The sequence below is a fragment of the Eurosta solidaginis genome, chromosome 2 (assembly GCF_040869045.1).
Source record: "Eurosta solidaginis isolate ZX-2024a chromosome 2, ASM4086904v1, whole genome shotgun sequence".
NCBI classification, from domain to species: Eukaryota; Metazoa; Arthropoda; class Insecta; order Diptera; family Tephritidae; genus Eurosta; species Eurosta solidaginis.
Genome location: NC_090320.1, coordinates 106,994,976 through 107,002,216, shown reverse-complemented (window position 1 = coordinate 107,002,216; position 7,241 = coordinate 106,994,976).

Below are 7,241 nucleotides of genomic sequence, written 5' to 3'. Positions count from 1 at the left end.
GTCAGACATGTAAGAAAAGCCCTATCCACTACATGATGTTAACTATTACATCCTAGGTCCGATTTGCTCAAACTTCAAAAGAAGCTTTGGTTTAGACTGTGTGTTAAATGCGTTACAATAGTTGAACAATTAATTTAAATGTAATTTAAATAAATGTAAATTTGAATTTTATTTGTTTATATTTAACTTGAACTAGTCGTATTATTATAAAATAAGTTTGAAGAAGTCTATATTTCTCGACAATCATCTTGTTAATTGGTTGAAACTATAAAATCGCCGAAATGTATGTCAAAAATCCCCATATTCAGATCTACTCATTTTTGTTTGGAGTGGCATCATTGACAAATGTTATAAAAAATGAGCATTTTGACAGCGCTCTCTTGAAACAAAGAATCGCAAATCCATTGATTTCTGGATTGAAGTAATCCATAATTTGTCGAGCAGTTAGCTTTTAACAAGGTGCAGTTGAAATAATTTGGGCTATGCTGCCGCCGAACAATGTAACATAGTTATCATAGTGCTTCGCCCCATCCAGGATCGCGAGCATTCACAAATTGTGATCAATATCCTCCAACGGGAGTCCAAAGAAACTTACAGTTCCAAAAGGGGTGGACCAGCATGAGAGTGATGTTATAGCATATCTCCTCTTAGGGCTTTATCCAACTTTTAGGCATCTGAAGCGATTTAACGTTAAATTAAAATTAAATCTCGAAACGCAGAAGATTTAGATTAAATGTTCAATCATTACAAATATTTCAGGTATGGCAACCTAAAATTCATATGTCATGTAATTTTTTGTTATGGAAATATTTTAAGGTGGGAGCAGTTTTTAGATTCATGTATTACCGATATATTTTGAAGATTTTCGAGTTAAGATTTTAATGGTCAAATGTGAGTAAAATAAGAAAATGCATCAAAATTGAATATTTAGATATGTTTTTGCTATGTAGAACATATGAAAATATACGTGTTTAATTCGAAAATGTACAATTTTTTGTTATCATCTGTATTTATTTAGCAAGACGTTATTGATATTAGAGAAAAATTGCAAAGTATACAAACGGCGATGATTGCTAGGACGTTTCTGAATTTCACTTCTTCATTAGCTAGCTTCTCGGGAGCCATGTAAAGACAGATGCCTTTAGCCACTAAGCCATAAGAATGCCCCTCTGCTCGTTTTGCAATTGGACTCTAAGTCACGGTTGCCACACCATGTTTTCATTTGTGACCAAAATTCATCGAAAAAAGGACCAAGTCTAAAAGAAATGGACCAAATTTTTGTATTCTTTAATTGGCTTCGGTAATTCACAAATGGTCGAATTCGCTGTAAAATCTTTAATTTGAGATTGTGGTAAATATTAGAGTACGCTTACACAGCCATCAATTTTGACCGCCCGATGCCGATAAATTGCGTGCATTTGCTGTTAAAAATAAATTATTTGTGCCATGGACTGAAAAATGGATTAATTGTGTGCAAAACAGGCGCACTTTATGGGATAAAAGTAAAATGTAAGAAAAAAAGCTGCCGGCCGATAACAGCTTTCAATTTCAACACCAGTCCGGCCAATTTCATCAGCTGTGTAAGCGTACCCTTGCGCAATGTCCCAAAGACTTTCATTTTAACAAAAAACATTATATACATAAATATATTGTCACGGATATTAGCATCACTAACTTATCCCATCACTAAGGCGATGCTAAGGCCATGCCAAGCAGTATTTATGTTAATAATCAAATCAAGTATACACATATATAAGGCAGTTCAGAGAGATGTCACACACAGATGCATTTACTTATACGCCTATGTATGCGCGAGAGACTGTAAACTACAAACATTCACATAAATAATTCAATCATTATGTATCTACATAAACGAATAAATAATTGCGTCTACACATATGTACGTATACGAGCAGCGGAGCGGCAATGCACAAACACATGCATATATCTTATCTGAGTTGTCACAAAAGAGAGCAATAATTTGTGCACGTAGTTGTGGCTGGCGATTTTGTAGCCGAACTAACTAGTAACTTCTGGAAATCGAAGAGCCTAGAAGTATGCAGCGTAAACTATAAAAGCGGGGCAGGCGAGTAAGAAGTAATTCAGTTTGAGTTGAGCAATCAATCAGTTATTGATTAAGCACGCAATCTGGCGGCCAATAGTAGAGTTTAATTTGAGTTATCAATCAGTTTGGTTATTAAGCCAGCGAGTAGCAAAGTATAAGTGTTATTGTGAATTACTTTAATAAAGGTCATTTTTCCATTATTCAATATTGGAGTTATTTATTCAACAGTTTAGTGATTCGAACTTAGCAGAGGATTGCAAATAAGAGGATTTGCAGCAAATTCGTTACAATTGGTGTCAGAAGTGGGATTGCTGGATAAATTCTAGAGGACAACAAGGACATGGCAAAGTTCAGTGAATTGAAGATCCAGCAACTGAAGAAGGAGTTGGAGAGCCGTGGATTGAATACAAGCGGCGTTAAACTTGAACTTCAGGCACGGCTACGAGAGGCAATGGAAGCAGAAGGAATTGATGTGGAAGAGTATGTCTTTCATCTTGATTGCGAGGAGACAACGAAAATTGAAGAGAAAAACGAAACATCGCAGACGGTTAGCAGCACAGACTTGAACATGATATTGGCTGCAATATCTGCACAAACATCGACAGTAGCATCAATGTCGTCGCAACTGGCATCTCAACTGGAAGCACAAGAGGCACGTATAACAGAAATGTCATCACAAATATCCACCAACATGTCATCACAACTGGAAGAACAGAAAACGTATATGTCATCACAGATGGAATCCCAAGAGACACGTATAACAGCGAAGATTGAATCACAGGAGACACGTATCTCAGAAATGTCGTCGCAAATGTCATCTCAACTGGAAGAACAGAAGACATATATGGCATCGCAACTGGAAGAACAGAAGACATATATGATATCTCAGTTAGCTCAGCAGTTGAAGCGCAAGAGGATCGCATATCATCGCAGTTGGAGGGCTTTAGTGAACGACAAGATAAAATGGAAGCTGAGATGGATGCTTTGAAAGATCGGATTCAGCAGTTACAATTAAATCGTCCAGCAGTTTCAGCGAGTAATCCAAAGGTAAAAGCACCATCCTTTGACGGTTCTGTTCCTTTCCAGGTCTTTAAGCTACAGTTTGAGAAGACCGCAGCAGTGAACCAATGGAATGCTGAAGATAAAGTTGCTGCACTGCTCATGGCGTTGAAAGGGCCTGCAGCTGAGATTTTACAAACCATTCCAGAGGGCGTACGGAACTGTTATGAAGCATTGATGGGCGCTCTAGAGAGACGATACGGAACTGAGCATAGGAGGCAGATATACCAAATGGAGTTGGTGAACCGCTTCCAGAGGCCTGGTGAAACATTGGAAGAGTTTGCGTCGGATATTGAAAGGCTAGCACATTTAGCGAATGCGGACGCACCCGTGGAGTACACCGAGAGGATAAAAATCCAGAGTTTTATAAACGGCATACGGGACGTAGAAACGAAGCGAGCGACATATGGAAACCCAAAACCCACATTCGCAGAAACGGTGTCACAAGCTCTGATTCAGGAAACAGCGGCGCTTCTGTGTAAGCCAGTTTTCAAAGCACGCCGTGTGGAAGTGGAAAGATCAGATTGGGTAGACACAATTTTGGAAGCACTGAAGGGATCACAACAGAAGAATGCCGGAGTTATTAAATGTTTCAAGTGCGGCAACCCAGGTCACATTGCACGTCATTGCGATCTTGGTCCTAATAGTTCCAGCAATGTGGATGGCCGTAAACGGAAAGCTGGCGGAAATGAGCAAGAGCGTGTCGAATGTAAAGAACGAAAATTTGCCCCGGCTATTGAATGTCCTATGATATCTTTGTCGCAAATTGGAAGGAAATCAAGCAGTCTTACCGTCAGAGGGAATGTGGATGGTAAAGACCGTGTACTGACTGTAGATACGGGGGCATCTCATTCCTTGATTCGATCTGATTTGGTCTACAGGAGAGTAAAGTCATTACCTGGAGCAAGGTTGCGTACGGTCACAGGCGAATATAATCAAGTCCAAGGCGAAGTGGTATGTGAGGTATTAATTGGGAAAGTCATGGTTCTACACAAATTCGTTGTGGCGGAGATCGTTGATGAAGTCATATTGGGAGTGGACTTCTTGGTTGACCATGACGTCAGGATCGATATGCGGAGAAAAATTATGCGCTATAAGAACCAGGACATACCACTTAACTTTAGTTTGGAAAAAGGGTTCAGCAGTAATCGGGTACTGGTGGAAAAGACTCGACAAAGACCACGAAAGTCAAAGACAAAAGTTGATAGATCGAATGGGCCAAATAAATCAAAATCAAAAGTACCTGCGAGAGAAACACTGGCATTGACAAAACCTAAAAGACGCAGGAAAACGAAGCAACGAATTTCCGACAAAGAATGCGAGAGTAGTTTCAAGCCGGAGCGCACTACTGTTGTAAAATGTGGGAACGATACCGATTATGCAAAGAAAATTCGTCCAGCGCAAGCTCTACGAAGTGGTTCATTGACCAAACAACAGAGTGTGGAGGAACGGCCCAGGGTAATGAGTAGTAAGATGAAACACTGGCATGACAAGAACTTTAATTCGGAAGGTTTCTTGGCGGGAGATTTGGGACTGTTAAACATCCCTCACCGGCGGAAAGGTGTTCCAGCTACATTTCGGTGCAGTTGGGAAGGCCCGTACAAAGTTGTGAAGAAGATCAGTAATACCATCTACCGCATACCAACCACTGGGAAACCACGGGTTAGAAGAGTGGTACATTTGGAGATGCTAGCGGCAGTTAGATCGGGAGATTTGTCTGATCGGGACGATCAGACTTAGGTGGAGGGCAGTGTCACGGATATTAGCATCACTAACTTATCCCATCACTAAGGCGATGCTAAGGCCATGCCAAGCAGTATTTACGTTAATAATCAAATCAAGTATACACATATATAAGGCAGTCCAGAGAGATGTCACACACAGATGCATTTACTTATACGCCTATGTATGCGCGAGAGACTGTAAACTACAAACATTCACATAAATAATTCAATCATTATGTATCTACATAAACGAATAAATAATTGTGTCTACACATATGTACGTATACGAGCAGCGGAGCGGCAATGCACAAACACATGCATATATCTTATCTGAGTTGTCACAAGAGAGAGCAATAATTTGTGCACGTAGTTGTGGCTGGCGATTTTGTAGCCGAACTAACTAGTAACTTCTGGAAATCGAAGAGCCTAGAAATATGCAGCGTAAACTATAAAAGCGGGGCAGGCGAGTAAGAAGTAATTCAGTTTGAGTTGAGCAATCAATCAGTTATTGATTAAGCACGCAATCTGGCGGCCAATAGTAGAGTTTAATTTGAGTTATCAATCAGTTTGGTTATTAAGCCAGCGAGTAGCAAAGTATAAGTGTTATTGTGAAGTACTTTAATAAAGGCCATTTTTCCATTATTCAATATTGGAGTTATTTATTCAACAGTTTAGTGATTCGAACTTAGCAGAGGATTGCAAATAAGAGGATTTTGCAAGCAAATTCGTTACAATATGTTTTAACGAATACCTTTGAGCCAAACTAGTTCTGTTTTATTTACAAAAAATCTTAACGTTCTCTCGCCGCGTAGGGACGTGTTTTTAATCGCTCTCATATTTTCATATATTCTTATATTTTTTTTCGTTTTAAATTGCCAAAATGGATGAATTTTGCGGAAAGTGTAACAAACAATTTTCCAGAACTGGTGACAATAGTCTAGTGCAGTGTAATGGGTTTTGTAAGAGGATTTTCCACAGAACCTGTATTGAGGGCATCTCTGACTATGAAGTAAAGCTAATCAAGTCTAACCCGCATTTGCTTTACTTTTGTGAATAGTGTGTTAACATGCCGGACAAGCTCGCTAATATTTTGAGTGGTATTCTCGTGGCTCAACAACATGGTTTTGACCTAATTACAAATGCTGTGTCAAAAAAACTCGATGATTTAAAAAATCAGATAATGGACTCTTTGAAGCGATCCAACAACAACTTAAATGTTCCCTTTAGTGAGCGTCTCTTTTAAAGTTCGAGTGATTGAAAATGAATACCGCCAACTTTTTAATGCTTCCCTTTGGCCCACTAATGTATACATTAAACTCTTCCGTTTTTTTTCCAAAACTGTGCTGTTGATTATTCAGGAGTTTTGCTGTCAAAACTTCTACTGATTCGCCTTTTATTGCAGTTTTTAACTTTAGTTTTATTTGTGCGATCGTACTTTCATTGCTAATGAAGTTTCTTACTGTGCCTTTTAGCTTTGTTTTTATCATTGTTATTGCTTATGTGCAATTGGAAGCCCACTTTCACCTAAAATCGCCGATATTATTATGGACGACCTTTTTGACTACACCATCTGGGAGCGTAAACAACAACACAATATTGGCATAAAATTCTTGACCAAATATGTAGACGATGTTTTTGCAATAGCAAAACGTAATGACGTGAATAAAATTCTAGAGATTCTTAACAATTACCACCACAAACTCCATTTCACCAAGGAAATGGAGGAGAACGCGAGCATCCCTTTCCTCGATGTTCGTATATACAGAGATAACAACAAAATCAAATTAAATTGGTACTCGAAGCCAACATCCTCTGGTCGCCTGATCAATTTCTTCTCGTCCCAACCGACCAAGTACAAAATTAATACAGCGAAGAATCTATACACAAAATACTAACGCTAAGCCACAGAGATGACGCTAATTTAGAAAAGATACACGCAATATTGAAAAATAATAACTACCCGACCACCTTATACACGAACTAATCAACCAGGAAACCATGAATAATAGCAACCAACACAACATATCTTCTAACGCAGTAACAACAGATATAAATAAATACTACAGTGTGACATACATACCGAAATTAAGTGCAAGCATCGATCACAATATACTCGAACAACAAAACATCACACTAGCCTACAGGTCCAACAACACATTATCCAAAATATACACAAGAACCAACGTCATATATAAAATCGAATGCATGGGAAAAGAAAACCAGCAATGCGATAAAGCATAATACATTGGGACGACAAAGCGCGCACTAGGTATTTGCATTGCCGAAAACGAAGCCGACATAAAAAAACAAAACCCCACTACAGCCCTATCACAACATATGATTAGCAATGGCCATGCAGCAGATTTTACCAACACGACAATTATTGATAAGGA